Genomic DNA, 21,415 nt, shown 5'->3' with positions numbered 1-21,415 from the left:
CCACTCATTTTACTAAGCTAATAAAGAGAAATATGCTTAATCAAGAATAATAATGTAAGAGTTACTATTTTGATTCCAGGGCCTACACTGTGCACAGCAGGTTAAGCTGCTGGCCTGTAACAAAGCCACCCCAAATACTTTAGATCCAGCTCCCTACTAACATATGTGGAAAAGCAGCAGAAGACGGTCCAAGTACTTCAGTCCCTGGCTCCTACATGGGAGACCCAGACAGAGTTCCAGGCTCATGTTTTTCCTGACCCAGCCGGGGCTACTGTGGGCATTTGGAGAGTGAAAGCAGCAGAAGGAGGAGCGCTCTTGCGTGCTCTCTCGGTCGCCTCTCTTTCTCTCTCCTCCTCTCCCCAGCACCGCTCTGCCATTCAAATAAATACATATTTCTGTAAAATTTGATTCCTCCCAAAAGAATTACCATACATCTGTAGCAGAAAAAGTAATTCATATTGTGGAAGAGATTTATGTATTGAAGATTTTGTCTTGTCTTTTGATTGGAAGATAATACTAAAAAACACAGTTACAGAAGTTATAATAATTATACTGTAACAAATGTACTTCAAAATGTTCATGGAAAAATGAAACAAAAAGTTTATTTGGGGACAAAAAATTTAAATCCATAGCTTCTTCACAGTATGCACTTTCTGTAAACTTTCTGAAGACCCCACATATGGGTGGATTTCAATTTTTTTTCCACCAAAATTAGTTTATCTTTTAATTTCATTTTTTAAATCATTTTTTAAAAAGATTTATTTATTTGGGGCCAGTGCTGTGGCACAGTGGGTTAAAGCTCTAGCCTGAGGTGCTGGCATCCCATATGGGCGCCGGTTCAAGACCCAGCTTCTTCCGATCCAGCTCTCTGCTACAGCCTGGGAAAGCAATAGAAGGTGGACCAAGTCCTTGGGCCCCTGCACCCATGTGGGAGACCAGGAAGAAGCTCCTGGCTCCTGGCTTCAGATCAGCACAGCTCTAGCTGTTGCAGCCATCTGGGGCATGAACCAGCAGATGGAAGACCTCTCCTCTCTCTTCGTCTCTGCCTGTCTCTGTAACTCTTTCAAATAAATAAAATAAATCTTTAAAAAATGATTTATTTATTTGAGAAGCAGAGTTACAGAGAGAGGGAGAAACAGAGAGGTCTTCCATCTGCTGGTTCACTCCCCAAATGGCCACAACGGCTAGAGTTGAGCCGATCCCAACCCAGGAGCTTCCTCTAGGTTTCCCACACAGATGCAAGGTACCATCTTCTGCTGCTTTCCCAGACCATTAGCAGAGAGCTGGACTGGAAGAGCAGCATCTGGGACTTGAACCAGCACCCATGTGGGATGTCAATGCTGCAGGCAGAGGCTTAGCCTACTACACCACAGTGCTGGCCCCTTAATTTCATTTTCCCATGAACTTTTTGAACTACCCTTTGTCACCCACACATTTCACATTTTTAAGATGTTTAAAATTATAAAAGGTTAGTAAAACAACAAAAATCTTTTTGAATGATAAAACATAATTTTTCCAACCTCACTTCTGAGAGACCACCACATAAAAAGAACCCTGCTATGTTTCTGTATGCATAAGCACTCTGTTGTTCATGTAAAGCACAGATTGGCCCAAATAAGAAAGCCTGAAGACCACACAAAAATAATAATAATAATTATAATAACTTCAACTGCCATTTTACTAGAAAAGTCACCACTGCTACCAGGGTTCAAAATCAGCAGAGACCTGAATACACCACTGTTGCTAATCAACTATCTTAAAATTATTAGTAGATAATCTGGTAAGCAAGTGGGAAATGCAGCTGTGAACTCAGCAGCACACACCATCTGGAGGCTTTTGACTTAAGTAATCTTTGAAACATTCAGTATATGCACTCTGTTTTGTTCCTTTGAAGCCCAACATATAAATGGACCATTTTTTAAAGCCGTAACTATAGGTGCCGGCGCTGTGCCATAGGGTAAAGCCTCTGCCTGCAGTGCTGGCATCCTATATGGGCTCAGGTTAGAGCCCTGGCTGCCCTATTTCCCATTCAGCTCCCTGCTGTGGCCTGGGAAAGCATCAGAGGATGGTCCTTGGGTCCTTGCCCCACGTGGGAGACCCAGAAGAAGCTCCTGGCTCCTGGCTTCAGATCAGCCCAGCTCTGGATGTTGTAGCCATTTGGGGAGTGAACCAGTGGACAGACGACCTCTCTCTGCCTCTGCCTCTTAACTTAGCCTTTCAAATAAATAAATAAATCTTCAAAAAAAAAAAAAAAAAAGCTACAAAACCAATCATTTGCTTTGTGGAAAACAAGACATGAGAAACAAATCTATTTGGTCATTTTAAAGATCAAGTGATTATTTCAAATGGCTAATGGCATAAATACTTTGATTTTAAAAGATCTTCCTTACCATATTCTTAAAAATCTTCACAAGTAATTTTTAATTAAAATCTAAAATTGAATGTTTTTACCTTCTACAGTGGCTTACATCACTACCTCATTTTACACCAACAACGCAAACACAATTGTCATGTTAATCACCACAAAACACGACCTACAGAATACCCATGTTATTAACGCCTTGATGTATTAACCAGCTACATCATTAAGCCACAACCTCTGCTGGCTGCTACTACTACTCCTTCTCTCATCACCAAACTTCCACTTCCTTCCCTTCTGCAAATGCTCACTCTCAACCTCTTAGGCGGCTCTGCTTCCAACAAATTACCAGAGATTCCACAGAGTTCTAGTTAAACACATGGTATTTGTTCATTTATCTCATTTCTTATATCCATCGAGGACCCACGACATGTGACTCAAGTTAAGACTCACTTTCTTCTCTTTTCGTTGCTCCGCCTCTCATACCTTTCTCAAACCTTCTTTCATTGCATCCTGATTCCGTGTCTGTACACATCACACACACACTCCTGTCTGTGAGTGTGTGTATACAAAATATTCTCTTAAAGAATAATGTACTACATCATGTTCTCAAAAAGGACAAACTCAACATTAAGTTCCCTTCAGCCAACATGCTCCGTTCTCCCAATTCTATCAAAAAGTCATCGACTGTGTCTCATATGACTTAGCCTCTTTTCTTCAATTTTTTTATGTATTTGTTTCACTTACTTGAGAAGCAGAGAGGGACACCAAGAGAACTCCCTGGTTTACTCTCCAAATACCAGGTCTCCCATGTAAGCAGCAGGGACCCAGCCATTTGTGCTATCACCTGCTGCCCCCCACAGTCAGCACCAGCAGGAAGTGGATGCAGGCGTCCTAAGTGGCAGGGATGACTCAGCCTTTTTATTTTTTCACACTGGTTCACTCCCCAAATTGCCTCAATGGCCAAGGGCTGTGCCAGGCCAAAGCCAGGAACCTGAAACTCCATGCAGGTGACAGGGCCGAGGCACTCAAGCCATCTTCTGCTGCTGTCACAGGCACATTAGCACGGAACTGGTTCAGACAGAGCAGCCAGAACTCAAAATGGCACTCACACGGGACGACAGCTTAACCCACTGCACCACAACACAGGCCCCCATGACTTCCTTTTTAATAAAGCCACCCTGCTTAGAGTTCTGATTTCACTGTCCTCAAATATTAAGAGTCTCTCCAAATTTATTCTGCTACTTTATTAACTATAAACATTCATTTTAAAAAGAGTGGGTATTTTTAAAAAATTATCCATCTGGGACTGGCATTGTGGCAGAGCGGGTAAAGCCACTGCCTGCAACACCAGCATCCATATGGACACTGGTTCCAGTCCCAGCTGCTCTACTTCCAATACAGCTCCCTGCTAATGTGCATGGGAAAGCAGCAGAAGATGGCCCAACTGCTTGGGCCCCTGCCACCCATACATGGCAGACCCAGATGAAATTCAAGACACCTGGCCCAGCCCTTGCTATTGCAGCCATTTGGGGAGTGAACCAACAGGTAGAAGTCAATTCTCCCTCTCTCCTTCTAACTCTACCTTTCAAATAAATAAATAAATAAATATTTTTTAAAAGTATCCATCTTCATTTTATTTTAGGATATGTTTTAAATTTCTGAAGATAGGACACCTGATTTTTCTAAAACTGTAGGCATTTTCAAGGAAACCTGACCTGTTTAATTACCTTATAATGTCTCCAGTAAAGCAAACACAATGCCTAGCAATGCCCTATCTAGGAATTTATTATGAATAGACAAACAAAATTTTAAACTATCCACAGGTGCTCTTTACAGCACCATTTACAACAAGAAAATCCAACAAACATCAAATTGTCCATCAATAACAACCAGATACATAATGGGGACATACATTCTTTGTAGGTTCCCCCAAGCATTCAAATATGGAGAATGAAAAATGCCAGAAGCAGAATAATACATATGTATTTTGGGAGTAATTATGAAAAGTGAGAAGGAGTTTTTTCATCTGTAAAAAAGCCTTTTCCAGAGCCAGCACCATGGCTCACTTGGTTAATCCTCTGCCTGCAGCGCCAGCATCCCATATGGGCGCTGGGTTCTAGTCCCGGTTGCTCCTCTTCCAGTCCAGCTCTCTGCTGCGGCCCAGGAGGGCAGCAGAGGATGGCCCAAGTGCTTGGGCCCCTGCAACCGCGTGGAAGACCTGGAAGAAGCACCTGGCTCCTGGCTTCGGATCAGTGCAGCGCCGGCCGTAGCAGCCATTTGGGGAGTGAACCAATGGAAGGAAGACCTTTCTCTCTGTCTCTCTCTCTCTCTCTCTATAACTCTACTGTCAAATAAATTAAAAAAAAAAAAAAAACCCTTTTCCATAAAATAAATGTATTCTTACAAAACCAACTGCTTTAATGTGGGGAAATGGAGAAGAGGCCAGTGTCTAAAACTTGAAATATCCATGCTTTTCTGAGGAATTTTATTAAGACTTTTATGGTACTCAACTCACCACTACAGAACCCAGAAATTACAGAGCAAATCATCACCTTTTGGTTTTGCGCAGTTTTTGCCTGAATATGAGCTTTCCTTTTCCAGTAATGACATGTGCATGGTTCCTATCCTGGCTGCTCCACTTCCAATCCAGCCCCCTAATAATGCACTTGGGAAAGCAGAGGAAGACAGTCCAACTGCTTGGAGCCCTGCATCCACATGGGAGACTCAGATGGAGTCCCAGGCTCTGGGCTTCAGCGTGGCCCAGTGCCAGCCATGCAGCATTTGGGGAGCGAACCAGTGGATGGCAGATCGAGCTCTCTCTCAGCCTCTCTCTTTTTAAATAAATAAAATAAATATATTTTTTAAGAAAACTCACTCTTGTAGGGTAAGAGGAACTCAAGACTCAAAGTTAGGCACAGGGGATGAGGATCTGGCTCGGAATCCTGGTCTCACTGCTTACCAGCTGGGAAGCCACAATCAAATTGCTCAAGTTCCCACGGCTCAGTTTCTTCACTTGTCCCTCAGACTGACTTAACACTGCAAGGGTTAAATAATCCAGACACATCAGCCTTGTTACCCTCCATCCACGTTCGGTCTGCTTCTTTCCCACCTCTTTCCTCTGCCTCCCCTGGGAAGACGTGGATGTGTGCACAGCTGAGATCACGCTGCACACAGCTTGGCATCTAGGTTTTTCCACACAGCTTTACATCACGATGATGATTGCTCTTGGCTGCACAACGTCTCCTTTTATGGAAGGCCCTGATTTAAAATATCCCCTTCCACTGCGTGCACGTACACTGGCAAATCACCATCTTTCTTTTCTGTTCTGTTTTCCTTCTGCCCTTTCTCAGGAAAATCTCTTCCTCCTTCTTTATGCTACCTGTAAACCAAAAGCTGCTAACGACTGCTAAGTCCTTCTGGTGGTATAAGAAACCCACTTTTATCATGGAAGAAGGAAACCGTGTTGTAAGGGATGATGTTAAACTTCTTGCTGACATGAACAGATGTCACCGTGGAAGTTTCACCAATCACCTGTGCCTTTTTGTTTTGTCTCCTCCACTGCAGTAAGTGCTGTGAAGACAGAGGCTTTGTCACTTTATTCTATCTGCAGCAACTAAAACAGTACCTAGTATAAATGGTTATTTTTCTTAAGATTTATTTATTTGAAAATCAGAGTTAACGGCAGGGAGGGAGAGAGAGATCTTCCATCTGCTGGTTCATTACCTAGATGGCTCCAACAACCCGGGTTGGCCCAGGCCAAAGTCAGGAACTTCTTCCACATCTCCCACATGGGGGGCAGGTGACCAACACTTGGGCCATCTTCCACTGCTTTACCCAAGCCATTAGGAAGCAGGGTCTGAAGTGGAGCAGCTGGGACACAACCAGAGTCCCTGTGGGATGCCAGCGTCACTGGCTGCAGCTTTATTGCACCACAATGCCGGCCCAAACACTGCTGCTTCTTATACTAGGTATTCTCTGTTAATACATGCCAGGCATGGTCCTACCATTTTACATACAGCTGTGGTCTGTGTGCCACTGGCCTACCCCTGCCACATTCTTGTGTTGGAAACTTAATCCCCAATGCGACAGGGTAGGGAGGAGAGTGAGCCCTTACTGAGGGATCGATACAGTAGGTTAATTAGCCCAGGAGTCAGCTTGCCACAGAAGCAAATTCGACTCCCCTCACGCTCTCCCCAAGGTGCTTTCTGGCCCTTCTGCCTTCTCCCGTGGATGACATAGCCATAAGACCCTCATCAGAGGGCAGCACCATGCTCTTAGACTTCCGCAAGTGCAAGTCCACTACACTTTAATTGTTTAAAAATTACTTAGTCTGTAGTATTTTGTTATACCAACACAAAATGGCCTAGGAAGGGCCTGCATTGTGGCACAGCAAATTAAACTGCCACTTATGATGAAGCCAGCACCCCAGATCAGAGAGCCAGTTCAAAATCTCAGCTGCTCTGCTTATGTTCTAGCTTCCTGCTACTGCACCTGGGAAGGCAGAGGAAGAGGGCACAACTACTTGGGCCCCTGCCACCCATGTGGGAGACCCAGAGAGAGTTCCTAGCTCATGGCTTCAACCTGATCAAGCCCCAGCTGCTAAGGCCATTTAGGGAGAGAATCAGCAAATGGAAGACCTCTGCCTTTCAAATACAGAAATAAATTTTTATAAAGGACTAAGAGTCAAAGGGATCACACAAACAATACTAGTGTCTGCTAATACTAACTGATAGAATAAAAAAGGGAGAGAACGATCCCACATGGGAAGTGGGATACACAGCAGACTCATAGAATGGCAGATGTCCTAAACAGCACTCTGGCCTCAGAAGCAGCCCTTAAGGCATTCGGATCTGGCTGAAGAGCCCATGAGAGTATTTTAAGCATGGAAAACCAAGACACTCTGGCAAAAAAAAACAACAACAACTAAGTGAAAGTTCTCTGCGAGTGAGATCCCAGTGGAGAGAACAGGGCCATCAAAGAAGGAGGTACCTTTCTCTGAAGGGAGGAGAGAACTTCCACTTTGAATACGACCCTGTCGGAATAAGATCGAAGTCAGCGAACTCAAAAGGTTTCCATGGCCTTGGCAACTCACAACTAGAGCCTAGGGAGATTACTGACGCCATAAACAAGAGCGCCAAATTGTTAAGTCAACAACAGGAGTCACTGTGTACTTACTCCTCATGTGGGATCTGTCCTTAATGTGTTGTCCAATGTGAAGTAATGCTATAACTAGTAGTGAAACAGTATTTTACAGTTTGTGTTTCTGTGTGGGTGCAAACTGATGAAATCTTTACTTAATATATACTAAATTAACCTTCTGTATATAAATATAAATTGAAAATGAATCTTGATGTGAATGGGAGAGGGAGCGGGAGATGGGAGGGGTACAAGTGAGAGGGAAGTTACTGGGTGGGGGGGAGCCGTTGTAATCCATAAACTGTACTTTGGAAATTTATATTTACTAAATAAAAGTTAAAAAAAAAAAAAAAGGACTAAGACATGGGACCACTGCTGTGGCATACTAGGTTAAGTCTCTAGAGGCCTGTGCCCATGTGGGTGCCGGTTCATGTCCCAGCTGCTCCTCTTCCAATCCAGCTCTCAGCTTATCACCTGAGCGCGCCGTGGAGGATGGCCCAGTGGCTTGAGGCTCTGCACAACCCAAAAGAAACTCCTGGCTCCTGGCTTCGCTACGGCCTAGCTCTGGCCATTGCAGCCATCTGGGGAATGAACCAGCGGATGAAAGATCTCTGTCTCTCGCTCTCTCTCTGTAACTCTGCCTCTCAAATAAATCTTTTAATAAATAAATAAAAAGGACTAAGACACATACCTTCTAGATAGTTGCTATACTGAATAAACTGATTAATTACACCAACACAGCTCAATGTGATAGCATTAAAAATTGAGTAAGATTATGCTAGCCGGCGCCGCAGCTCACTAGGCTAATCCTCCGCCTAGCGGCGCCGGCACACCGGGTTCTAGTCCCGGTCGGGGCGCCAGATTCTGTCCCAGTTGCCCCTCTTCCAGGCCAGCCCTCTGCTGTGGCCAGGGAGTGCAGTGGAGGATGGCCCAGGTGCTTGGGCCCTGCACCCCATGGGAGACCAGGAAAAGCACCTGGCTCCTGGCTCCTGCCATCGGATCAGCGCGGTGCACCGGCTGCAGCGCGCCGGCCGCAGCGGCCACTGGAGGGTGAACCAACGGCAAAGGAAGACCTTTCTCTCTGTCTCTCTCTCTCTCTCACTGTCCACTCTGCCTGTCAAAAAAAAAAAAAAATTATGCTGATTTTCCTACTAACTGTCAACATTATTGCTTTGATGTTTTTCATTACAAATATTAAGTGTATCAAACTATATCATGGATTAATTAGATCTTAGAGAATAAGTCTAAGATCCCAATCACCATTAATATTTTCAATTTAAAAATACAGTCTTAACAACAGTAAGACTTACAAACAAACTTCTGAAGTAACTCATCCGGTTGGACCTGCAACACTTCTTTACTTCCTCTATTTTTCCTTGGATTCAGAAGTCTCCATTGGCAATCTAAATGTTTTAATTTATTTTAATTAGGGAAAATATTATCTGGATCAGTTACATGGAAATGTTTGCATTTTCAAGAAAATTTTACACTCTATTTCCTCATTCCGAGTTGTTAAGAAGGATAAATTTCTCCAAAGAATTAAAAAAAAAAAAGGCAGCTCAGCCTGATTTAACCTGCCTCTCAGCCTCACCGCGCCAGCGCCCTTCACCTCCTGCGTTCCATCGGAGAACAGGGCCTCTGAAAAGGCAACACATTAGCTTTGTTTATAAACAGACTTCAATCAATGCTAGTTCTACAATTATTACTGCCTTTTAAAAATGTAGTGAAGAATCCCAGAAGCCTGTCGTGGTGGTCACAGCCCCACAGCGTCTCCCCAGTAGGAAGGCACACAGCAAGGACACACACCCAACCAGCAAGAGAAAAGGTGTCATTCACATCACAATCCATTTTACAGCCTGAAAAGCCTCATGTTAGCAAAGATTCCAATCTACTCACCCTTAAATACTTCCTAATAACTCAGGGCCAATACCATATTTTGAAATTTAAAAGTTGGGGGGGCTAGTGCTGTGGTGTAGCAAGTAAAGCCGCCACCTGCAGTGCCGGCATCCCATATGGGCGCTCGTTCAAGTCCTGGCTGCTCCACTTCCCATCCAGCTCTCTGCTGTGGCCTGGGAAAGCAGTGGAAGATGGCCCAAGTCCTTGGGCCCCTGCACCCATGTGGGAGACCCAGAGGAAGCTCCTGGCTTATGGCTTTGGATCGGTGCAGCTACGGTCATTGCAGCCATCTGGGGAGTGAACCAGCAGATGGAAAATCTCTTTCTCTCTCTCTCTCTCTCTCTCTCTCTCTCTATATATATATATATATATATATATATATATATATATATATAAAACTCTGACTTTCAAATACAATAAATAAATCTTTAAAAAAAAATTAAGGCCAGCGCTGCACCTCAATAAGCTAATCCTCCACCTGTGGCGCCGGCACACCGGGTTCTAGTCCCGGTCGGGGCGCCGGATTCTGTCCCGGTTGCCCCTCTTCCAGGCCAGATCTCTGCTGTGGCCAGGGAGTGCAGTGGAGGATGGCCCAAGTGCTTGGGCCCTGCACCCCATGGGAGACCAGGAGAAGCACCTGGCTCCTGGCTTCAGATCAGCGCCGTGCGCCGGCCGCAGCACGCTGGCTGGAGCGGCCATTGGAGGGTGAACCAACAGTAAAGGAAGACCTTTCTCTCTCTCTCTCTCTCTCACTGTGCACTCCATCAAAAAAAAGAAAATTAAATTAAATTTAAAAATTTTTTAAAAATTAAAAGTTGGGCACACAGGTCCCTAGAGGAGAAATGAGCCATCTGAACCCTGAGTCGTCAGCAGCCGCCGCACCGCTGGAGGCAGTCAGTGGCTGTCAGCCTCTCAGCACCTACTCTGCAGTGGGGGGAACATGTGAGCCACGTCCTCCATGGACGATAAGCGAGGTTTATAAGCTGTCTGTACACTAGCACACAGAGAACTTTTTTTTCCTAAACAAAATACTGGCTTCTTATGTTTTGATAAAACAGGTAAGGGGCCAGCGCTCTGGCATAGTGGATAAAGCCGCTGCTTGCAGTGCCAGCATCCCATGTGGGCGCTGGTTGAGTTCCAACTTTTCTGCTTCTGATCCAGCTCTTTGCTGTGGCCTGGGAAAGCAGCAGTAGGTGGCCCAAGTCCTTGGGCCCCTGTACCCATGTGGGAGACCTGGAAGAAGCTCCTGGCTCCTGCTTCAAATAGGCACAGCTCCGGGCATTCTGGTTATCTGGGGGGGTGAACCACTGGATGGAAGACCACTCTCTCTGCATCTCCGCTCTCTGTGTAACTCTTTCAAAGAAGTAAATAAATCTTAATTAAAAAAAAATAAATAAAATGGATGATTCCACTGGTTTCTCAGACAACACAATAGCAAGCAAAACCCCATGTCCCTGGAAAAGCATGGTAGATGTAACAGCTGCTAAGAAGTTACACGATTCACAAACTTCCTCAAAGCCAAAAATAAATTTCTCACAAGTAAACTATTACACGAATAAACAAAGGTCTGTCTTGTTCTATCATTTGCTTGAAAGCTAGCACGGTGGCCATGGGAGAGGGATTAAGAAATAAAGCCAGCCAAGTCCATAAAACCTCCAGCGTAAGATAAAACCACCCCGCAGAAGCAGCCGATGCATTCCGACCTAACAGCTGGACAGCTGCACTAATTAAAACGAAAAGCTGGTCTGCACCACACACAGGCGACTCCCTGCACCTTACCGACAGGTTGACAGGGTTCTTCTTCACACTCTGCCCCCCAACTGACGATGAGAAAATAGACTGGCACATAGCTGAAGGTACCTGAATGTGAACACACACACTACAACAGTTCAGAAATCATTTCAGCCTCAAAGAGAATCCTATGAGCTGCACGCGCACGCACACACACACACACACACAGGAAGTGGTGCAGTTACAGCACATCAGTTCTCACCTCAATTCATGAATGAAAAGCCACAAAACAAGACAAAAATCTCAACAACCTTTTTCTGAAAATGTTCTTAGAGTGAGTGAATGTGGGTTATGTCTTAAATATGTTATTGAACCATTTTCATTGATGCATCACTTGCAACGGCCACAGGAAAGGAAAGGGGGTGATCTCAGCCAATTTTATCTCGCAACCAGATCAAACAACGTTTCAAGTGCACCCTGCCAAGCACAATGAGCACTCAAGTGCTGTGGACTGGAAAACACCTTTCACTGGCCCCAAAGATCTTTATAAAATAGTTGAAGCACTACTAGATTACAGAGTTAGGGGAAAAATGCAAACTGCTGCACCCACAGTACTCTGACGCCGCATTAAGCAGGTACAATTCTGCCTTGTGCTATTTTACTAGGATGGAAATATTCTGAGGCAACTGCCTCTCAGGGCGCAAATCTAACACACGCCTAGAAATGCAGGGTTGGTTATGCTTCTGGAAATAATTGCCCACAGATCAACCAGTCCACATGGGATATTGTTCCCATCTGTGAGGTTCTGAATCTTGTCTACTTTAAATTTGGAGCCCCCAGAAAGGAAAAAAAGCCAGAAGGAAACACAGGAATTTTGGCTGAGAATTTTAAGGGCTCTGTCAACCTTGCTCCCAACTTGGGCTCGGCATCACGGTCTTCACGCACACAAGCACAGCTCCAAAGCAGGAGGTGACCTCTGGGCGCGGCGCCTGGGGCGGAGGGGCCCCCAGCCAAGCAGTGTCCCCCAGCGAAGCCGCAGAGAGGAAAGCAGTGACCGGCCGCGAGAGCTTCTTTCTCGGCAGAGAGCGGTCACGCAGGTCTCCCCGCAGCCTCAGAGCACGATCTGGGTTAAACGGGGGAGGGGGCACCGCTCCGGCAGGAACCTTTTTACAGTCTGAAGTCAGAGCTACCTTCTCCAGTGTTCCCCTGTGTTGTGGCTACCCGGGCAAGGAAGGGCAATCTGGCCCAGGAAGCACACCGTATCCTGTCATTCAACAGCCCGACATTACTGCCATAATCAAGTTCACCAATCCTGTTTTAAACTTAAACTTGCTGCACTGCAAGCAAAGCCACTCAGAGACTTCTGCACTGTACACCCACCGCTCATCTTCAAAACACTTGGGGTTCAGAGAAAAACGAGCCGCACACATTGTACAACGGTGCCCTCGGCCCCACAGGCGGTTCCTGCTCAGTGCATTTCACTGGGATTCCAAGAGTTGGGGGCAATTAAGAAATGAGGAAGCCCAAGAGCAAGGCGCCGGGCCCACAACCCCGGCCCCCATTCCTGGAAAGCCACCGGGAACACCGCTCAACACCCACCTCCGGGGCCTCCGCGCCCACGCTCGTCCAACTTCGCGGCTGGGCCCGGGCCTGGTCCTCCCGCAGCACCGGCCCGGCCGGGCCGGGGCGGGGCGCGGTGCGAGCGGCGAGGTGCACTTGCTGAACAAAAGGAGGCCCCGCGGCCGCCGGACAGCGCGCGGCACGGGTCCCGCGCCCGGCGGCTCCGGCAGGCGGCGACCGAGCGGGCCCGCCGGCGCTGCGCGGTGCGTGCAGGCGCCCTCGCCGGCCGCCACGGCCACCCCACTCGGCTCGGCTCGCGCGCCCCTCAGCCCGGGCGGCCGCGCCAGCAACGCCACATGCCTGCGACCCAGACGCCGGGAGAGAAAGAGCAGCGTCCCCGCGGCGGCGCCGGCGGCCAGCAAAACCCGGGCTGGAGCCCGCCGCGGGCGCGCGCGCGCGCGCACACAATGCGGGCTGCGCCCGCTCGGCGCCCGGCTCCGCTCCACCGCCCTCCCTTCCCGACAGCCGGAGCCCCGGCTGCGTGATTGATGGCGGCTCTGGACAGCGTGGTCAGCTAGAAAATGCATCTGCAAGAAGACGCTGGAGAGGCAGCGCATCCCGGGAGCGGGAGCGATCAGCACTCCACACACCCTGGAGCTGCCAGGAATGGCCGCGCCAACCGCCTCGTCCCAACTCACAGCAAGCCCGTTTGGAAGATGCACCGGAGAAAGCGGCAGTTTGGGGTCCCGACTACAGTTCTGAACTCAATTTTCCTTACAGCGTAAGAATCCTCTAAGTCATCTGTTTCCAACTCTGCGATCGCTTTTCAAGAGAAAGCTCCATCTGCTAGATGAGGCGCAGCTTAAACTAAGCTTACACTCATATAGCTAATAATGACGAAACAAATGCTCACTCCTTACCACGTGGCTGTAAACACAACCACTGATACCACATTCCAGACTCCTCCACTAATTCAATTTTTGTGCACCTAAACAGAATTTCTGACCATTAATTTAAAATTAGTATCTTCCCCATCCCGGATAAAGTCTGGTAAAAATCTATCAACTTGTTAAGATTTTATTAAAATTTTGTTAAACTACATTCACACCAGGTAGTCGCTATAGGTAAGAGCCAGGATCATCGTCCTCTTAAAGAAGATACTCTGCAGAAAACTTTTTAAAACATAATTCCTATAAAATACGAACTCAAAGCATTAAGCTCACTTAGTGTCAACCCAAAGTAGAAAGTCACAAGTTCACAATTCAAATGATCACCTCTGGTATCTTCATTATTACAACTTTTCACTTTCCAAGTAAGTTTCAGGGAACTCTCAAATGACTTCATAAATGATAATTAACCGGCCGGCGCGGCTCACTAGGCTAATCCTCCACCTTGCGGCGCCGGCACACTGGGTTCTAGTCCCGGTCGGGGCGCTGGATTCTGTCCCGGTTGCCCCTCTTCCAGGCCAGCTCTCTGCTGTGGCCAGGGAGTGCAGTGGAGGATGGCACGGGTGCTTGGGCCCTGCACCCCATGGGAGACCAGGAAAAGCACCTGGCTCCTGGCTCCTGCCATCGGATCGGCGCGGTGCGCCGGCTGCAGCGTGCCGGCCGCGGCGGCCATTGTAGGGTGAACCAACGGCAAAGGAAGACCTTTCTCTCTGTCTCTCTCTCTCTCACTGTCCACTCTGCCTGTCAAAAAAAAAAAAAAAAAAAAAGATAATTAACCTTACAAGCCCCAGAAAGGGCAGGCAGAGACATTTAGACAGATTGTGAGGGTGGGGGGTGGGGGGTCCAAAGTAGAAACCAGGGGTCCTGCCTTGTTGGCACAATATGCAAACTGACATGTACATCTGCTATTTAAAGATCATTCTGCTGATCACTTTTTGAAGAAAAGTTATTCTATAGGAGATATCTAAATTACTACTAATACAGCACGTGGACTGAGAGCAAGAGCTGACGAAGTCATGAATCTGCCCCACTGAGTGACCGGGATCAGCACAGACTGAAGGTGCTCTGTAGGGTACCTCCCGCTCCGCCACAGGGTCTACCAGGCGCCACTCCACAGGAGCAGCCCCTGATGGGACCTGTGCCTGAAAACCTGCTTCATAACCAAGTGGCTCTGATGCCACTCCTATATGCCCAAAATGGAGTCAGCCCGAAAGCCCCACGACAAAAGCCACTCCTGTGGCATCCGTTCTCCAGCCAGCACCACCCGGTACCCGGCACCTGGCAGGGCCTGAAGACAGTATTTCCAAAGTCCTGATTTACACTGAGTTGGAAAAGGCTGGAGAGGACCAACTGCTCTATTCTGAATTCCTGCTCTGCTGGGTCTCTTGGAGATCCCAAATACTTGGAGAGCATTTATGACATTTACACCCACCCAGTTACAAGAGCCATTCCCGTTCCCCAAGTTGCAGGGTTCTCCTGAGGCCTGCACTTCTTCCCACTGTAGCAGGGAAAATCTCCCTGCTGTCTCTTGCGCACATGCACACACACATGCACACACAGGCAATGCACACACGCGCGCACACACACACACAGGCACATGCACACACAGGCACACACACAGGCACATATACACACACAGGAAGGCACACACATGCACACAGGAAGGCATACACATACATACCCCACACACACACACACACACAGGCACATGCACAACTCAAAGCCTGCTCCTCCTCTTGTTCTGAGGTCAAACCTCACTTCTGCAGAGAAGCCTAGTCTCAGGCCCCATTCCCGATCAATCCTTCTGTTCCAAGTTCTCACACAACTGTGTTCCCTTCCTTGAAAACACTGACCTGAGTAACTCACTGCTGTGATTTTCTGATTCATGCCCACAGACCCTTCTAGATAATCAGTTCCTGTGGAGAAGTCTCCACGTTTGTTCATCGTCCAGTACTGGTGCCAACCACCCCAATCTACGACGTGAGGACAACCACCTTCATGTTGTATATTTTATATATCTTATATATTCTCTAGGCCGGCGCCGCGGCTCACTAGGCTAATCCTCCGCCTTGCGGCGCCGGCACACCGGGTTCTAGTCCCAGTCGGGGTGCCAGATTCTGTCCTGGTTGCCCCTCTTCCAGGCCAGCTCTCTGCTGTGGCCAGGGAGTGCAGTGCAGGATGGCCCAAGTACTTGGGCCCTGCACCCCATGGGAGACCAGGAGAAGCACCTGGCTCCTGGCTTCGGATCAGCGCAGTGCACCAGCTGCAGTGCACCGGCCACGGCGGCCATTGGAGGGTGAACCAACGGCAAAGGAAGACCTTTCTCTCTGCCTCTCTCACTGTCCACTCTGCCTGTCAGAAAATAAATAAATAAATAAATATTCTCTGCACATTTCTTAGCACAAATTTTTTGTGCACCTAAACACCTAGCCTACCTAAATAAGTACCATCTATGCAAACAAGACTGCATCTTTCACTAATCTTTAAAAGCACAGATAGTAAAAAAGAAGAATTTTATCCCCATTTTATAGAGATGTAAATAATTATCCCTACAGTTACTCATAAAAACACTAACACTCTAACCAGGGTTCTATCTGCAAAGTGCACTTTTCTTTACAAGAGTAAGCCATCGTTAATTTCTTTAGGCCAAGTTGTTGCTACTCATCTCACATTTAAGAAATATGCAAAAAGCAGCAAGTAAACTGGACAGAAGACTAAACCTTACACACAGAGAGCAGTCTAAGCGAACATGCATCTCTGAAAGCACTCTACACACTGCTTTGCTTCCAAGCTTCTTGGAATGCAAAAGGAATACCAAATTCTGCTGTACACTAGGAGGTGGGGACCGTAATCCTTACTCCTCTCTTGAGAGAAGTAACTTTATCTTCGGGTTTTTTTTTTTCTCTTTAAATAAGAAAAATAAAATAAAATAAAATAAAATACCTCTATTTCCTTGACTAGGGGCCTGTATAAGAGTTCTTTTGATCTGAGGACTCCCAATCAGTGGTGACAGACCATCCCAAACCCATCCTCAACTCCTCAAAATGAAGAATATGCTTGAGTTTGTAAAGCAAGGGAGCTGCAGACCAGAAATGGACATTGATGCAACGGGAACTGTAATTTTCCAAGTCTTCTGCACTTGGAATTAAGAGATTAAAAAATGAAGGCTACTGCGGCTCGCTCCTCCCTCCCCTCCCGCCACGGCACACACATTACTGTTGCTCAGAGCCCTCTTGGCGTTGCCTGGCTCCCACATGATGCTTCCACGGCCTCGTCTAGGTGGCTGCTTCCTTTTGTCCTAAACTCCATTCCACACAAAATCCACCTCCTGGTTTTCTAACACCCTTCATTTTTCAAAACAACCCTGAGTGCCATTAACAGATAATGAGAGAAGACAACAGATGCAGTTAGGAGCAAAGCACTCCATATTCTACAGGCCTCAGCATGCAGCCAAGTGAGCTGACATCTGACTTTATCCTAACAGTTATAATTAAATTCAAAGTCTAGTTAAACTAACATTAAAGCTATGACCAGGAACAGCACACAGGGGAAATGGGAAGCAGCACCCCAGCACTGACTGAACAGTCAGGTTATCCCAGAACCTTCTCCTTGAGCCACTGCCGTATCCACTCTTATCACTGTCACTACCACAGAAGTAAGAATCCAGGCCACATGTCAGGACGGCAGCTTGGGGGCCACTCCCCAAGACCACCAAAGCAGGTAGACGGTTGCCTTATTGCATTAAAGTCTAAATGGGATCATGTAACTAATAATAACAACTAGTGACATCTGCCAAAATTCAAGTATGGAATTGAGACAATCAACATTCTTTCTGATAATATTTTTAGTATAATCATTCCAATCAAGTAATTTAGCTCACCCCAGTTTAAAATGTCAAGAAAATGCCCGAGTCCTTCAAGCAAACCGTGACTGAGTCGAGGATTCTGCAAGTGGTAGTGTGGGATGCTGATTCTGCACAGCACACCATGCAGGAAGGCTCTCTTCTGTACCAACAGGCAGACTACACCATTAGAATTGTATGCAAAACATCTACTTCTTCCCCTTTACAAACTCAACAAACCAACAAAATTCTAGTTTTCAAGAGAATAATAGTATATTTCTTTCTGAAACCCTGTTAGATGTCTTAAAAGTATAGTAATATGGAGCAGGTATTGTGGCACAGCAGGTAAAGCTGCACCCACGTGGCTTGCATCCCATATGGGCAGCGGTTTGTGTCCTAGCTGCTCCACTTCTGATTCAGCTCCCTGCTAATGGCCTAGGAAAGGCAGCAGGGGGTGGCCCAAATGCTTGGATCCCTGCCACCCAAGTGAGAGGTCTGTATGAAGCTCCTGACTCCTGGCCCAGCCCTAGCCTCTGGAGGCATCTGAGGAATGAACAAGTGGATGAAAGATCTCTGTCGCTCTCCCTCTCTGTATCTCCCTCTCTCTAACTCTTTCAAATAAAAAACATATTTAAAAATAAAAGAGAGAGTAATATCTGATCCTACAGAAAATCCAAACAATTCTATGCTTAACAGGTTGAAGACTCTCCTAGGCTCTCTTCAACAACACAAGCATACAAACATACACACCTACATAAGAACATCATCCACTCTTGTGTGTCTAAGAGTTCATTCTGTTTCAATTTTACTTGACAGCAATGAAATCCTACTATTTTACAGCCACCTGCTTCTCTCCCTTGCATCAGACCACTAATGTCCCGTTCCTGCGTAGAGCTGCACAGAATCCCACAGTGTGAAGCACCATAATTATTAACACAGTCCCTAACTGAGGCTGCTGCCACATTTTCTTGCTATTTCGAACAAATTTGCTTCAAAAAAAACTTCTCATGTTTTTGTGTAAATACTGGGGGGGGGGGAGTTCATGGAAAACTGAATTATCTTAAATTTTTTTAAGATTTATTGATTTATGTGAAAGTTACACAGAGAAAGGAGAGGCAGAGAGAGAGAGGAAGAGAAAGGTCTTCCATCCGATGGTTCACTCCCCAATTGGCCGCAACTGCCAGAGCTGCGCCGATTAGGAGCCAGGAGCTTCTTCCATAGCAGAGAGCTGGATGGGAAGAGGAGCAGCCGGGACTTGATGTGGCACCCATATGGGATGCCGGCGCCCTATGCCAGGGCATTAACCTGCTGTGCCACAGCGCCGGCCCCGAATTATCTTAATTAATTCTATTTTTTCCACACACTTTTTGAAGTCACCCTTGTACGCATTTCTATATAGAACAGGAACATCTAGCTTAATGGATATGTACTTTTCTAGCCAGAGAAATTCAATCAAATTTTCCACCAAAAAGCTGGGCCAATTTACACAGCCACCAACAATAGTTCCTGTCCCCATAGTCTTATTCTGGTTTTATGTTTCTTTGGTTTGGGATTACAGACTCTCTGCATCGAAGACCTGCCTGGCCATTCTTTGTGTCTTTCGATGACGCCTCCTCTAACAGAGGCATTCCCGGCACATCCTCCGGTCACACTATGGTATTTCTTGCCAGTGAGGAGATTCGCTCTCAAGCTGTTTCCATGTTACTGACTCCAAAATTTTATTTTCACAGCTGAGCCTGCTTCTTAGCAACAGATCCACGTTTGTAAATTCCCTGTGAGCGCGACCACCACGATATTCTACAGACATTCTCAAATCCTCCTTTAGAAAACCAGAGTAAAAGCCTGCATGTCCTGGCTTCCCCACAGAGTTCCAGGATATGTCTTTGCCTTGGCGTAAGTATCAACAGCATGCTCTATCATTCTTAACAGGAAATTATGACTTCTATTCAAAATAGTACCAGAAATCAGAATTAGCACATTCAACATAAAACATTCCTTTAGCTTTGAGAGCTATTACCTAACCTACAGTTCACAATTCTTAAATGTAAATAACTCAGGCATATACTAATATAAGCTCTCAAACTTCCTACCTACCTACCTATTCAGTTATCCTACCACCTTCCACTCAGTAACATTTAATGATCTACTCCTATGCTTCCTTATAGGTAAAGGTACTAACAACAGAAGTATAATTAATCGGTTAGGAAGGTGATGATCACATGCACAAAAAAGGACACAAACAGCTATAAGCATACACATTGCACTAACTAGGCAAACAGTGTGTCAGAGAAAACACGAGTTTCTAAAGTCTTTTAATGCCCGAATTTTAGTAGATGTTTCCTTTTCTATTTTTACACATAAAACTTCTGAGTAAAGTTCAGCCAAAATATTACTACTGAAATCTACATAATAAACTCTTGAAAAATAACTAGAAGTGACATCAGGTTATAAAAGTCCAAACGGGCTGGACTTTAGTAAAACTCCTCAATTATAACTTTCCTTTATATTTTATACTTACCAACACAGCCCCAAAAATACATCTAGGAACAAAAAATCAGGACCTATGTGTGGCACAGCAGGTAAAGCCACCTCCTGTGACACTGGCATCACATATGGGTGCTGGTTGGAGTCCTGGTGGCTCCACTTCCGATCCAGCTCTCTGGTATGGCCCAAGAGAGCAGTAGAAGATGGCCCAAGTCTCAAGCCCCTGCACCCAAGTGGGAGACCCAGAAGAAGCTCCTGGCTCCGGGCTTCAGATTGATGTAGCTCCAGCCATTGAGGCTATCTGGGGAGTGAACGAGCAGTTAGTGGAAGACCTCTCTCTCTCTCTGCCTCTGCTTCTCTGTAACTCTGCCTTTCAAATAAATAAATAATAAACCTATTATCCTTAAGTCTATTTTCTCTATTACTGTATACCTCAAAATAAACTAAACTCTTTTTAAAAATAAAAATATACACATTTTTTTTTTCAGGAAAAATACAGTCTTAAAGGTTTCAAAAAGTTCAATGAAAATGATTTGCCAGTTTCAACATCACAGAAAAGCAATACTAGTCCAGTGGTTTTCTACCTACACCATCAAACACACTGTGATCTACTAGCTACAACAAAAGCAAAAGCCACAGTCTCATCAGTGTCTGGCCTGGGCAACACATGGTGATTGCTTGTCTTTCCCTGAGGGTGAGAGGTGAGAACTGTCAGGACAAACGCTGAACTTCCATTCTAGAGTTTAATTTTAACCAACTGGAAAAACCAAATATTTAGGCTGAAATACAACTTAGGACAAAGGAAGACACAGGCTAATCTCTAACATTTACATCACCTGACTAATCTTAATAATAAAATCTAAACACTGGTCACCTCCTCCAATCTTCAGAATAAGCAAACTGCAGGGAAAACCCGGAGGGCCCCATCAGCTGACTGCGGTCTGTTTAAACAATCCCGACATAAAGCGTGTTCATTCTCACAAGTGAAAGGAACTGACTGCCAAATGCTTCCTTTACAATCTCTCCAGAATAGGGTAGGTCCTTTAATGGGAGATTTTCCTGACATTCCAATTGTAGCAGACATTGAACAAACAGAGGCACATTAAAAGCTGACCTGGTTCTATTATATTTTATTGAAGGCCTAGCAAAGACCAGCTGGGAGTCCTGCACTATTTACATTTTTCAGTGCGTTAATCACTTTTATACTCGAGGGCTTTCCAAAAATTCAATAGATTTTTTTTTAATAAAAATATCCACAGGATGTAACCATAGCTGTATTGGTCTTTTTCTCAGGAAGGTCAGAAAAGCTTTAAAAACAGGAAGTGTGTGCTATAAGGTGGAGAAATGTTTGTGTTAGCAGGCTGGGCTCCGTGGCTGCAGTCTGTAGAACACCCCAGTGGACACTTTCCAGTCAAGGATTAATGTCCCTGAGGAAAAGGCCAAAAAGGTGTCCAGATT

General features: G+C 45.9%; 1 protein-coding gene across 5 annotated transcripts in view; it reads right to left on the bottom strand.

Moving 5' to 3' along the window:
* RERE (arginine-glutamic acid dipeptide repeats) overlaps positions 1–21,415 on the bottom strand; it is a 439,397-nt gene that overhangs the window by 322,386 nt on the left and 95,596 nt on the right. For 2 of the 5 annotated variants that reach the window (XM_051858112.3, XM_089301520.1), the window contains exon 1: positions 12,725–13,063. The exons of the other annotated variants lie outside the window; for them this stretch is intronic. The gene's annotated coding sequence lies outside the window, so the exon portion shown is untranslated. Of the gene's footprint in view, positions 1–12,724; positions 13,064–21,415 lie in introns of those variants that run through there. 5 annotated transcript variants of the gene reach the window in all.

This window comes from Oryctolagus cuniculus, chromosome 7, assembly GCF_051225735.1.
Source record: "Oryctolagus cuniculus isolate XC-2025 breed Fujian yellow rabbit chromosome 7, ASM5122573v1, whole genome shotgun sequence".
NCBI lineage: Eukaryota > Metazoa > Chordata > Mammalia > Lagomorpha > Leporidae > Oryctolagus > Oryctolagus cuniculus.
The sequence above is the reverse complement of the archived record's forward strand: the minus strand, read 5'-3'. Positions and strand labels throughout refer to the sequence as shown.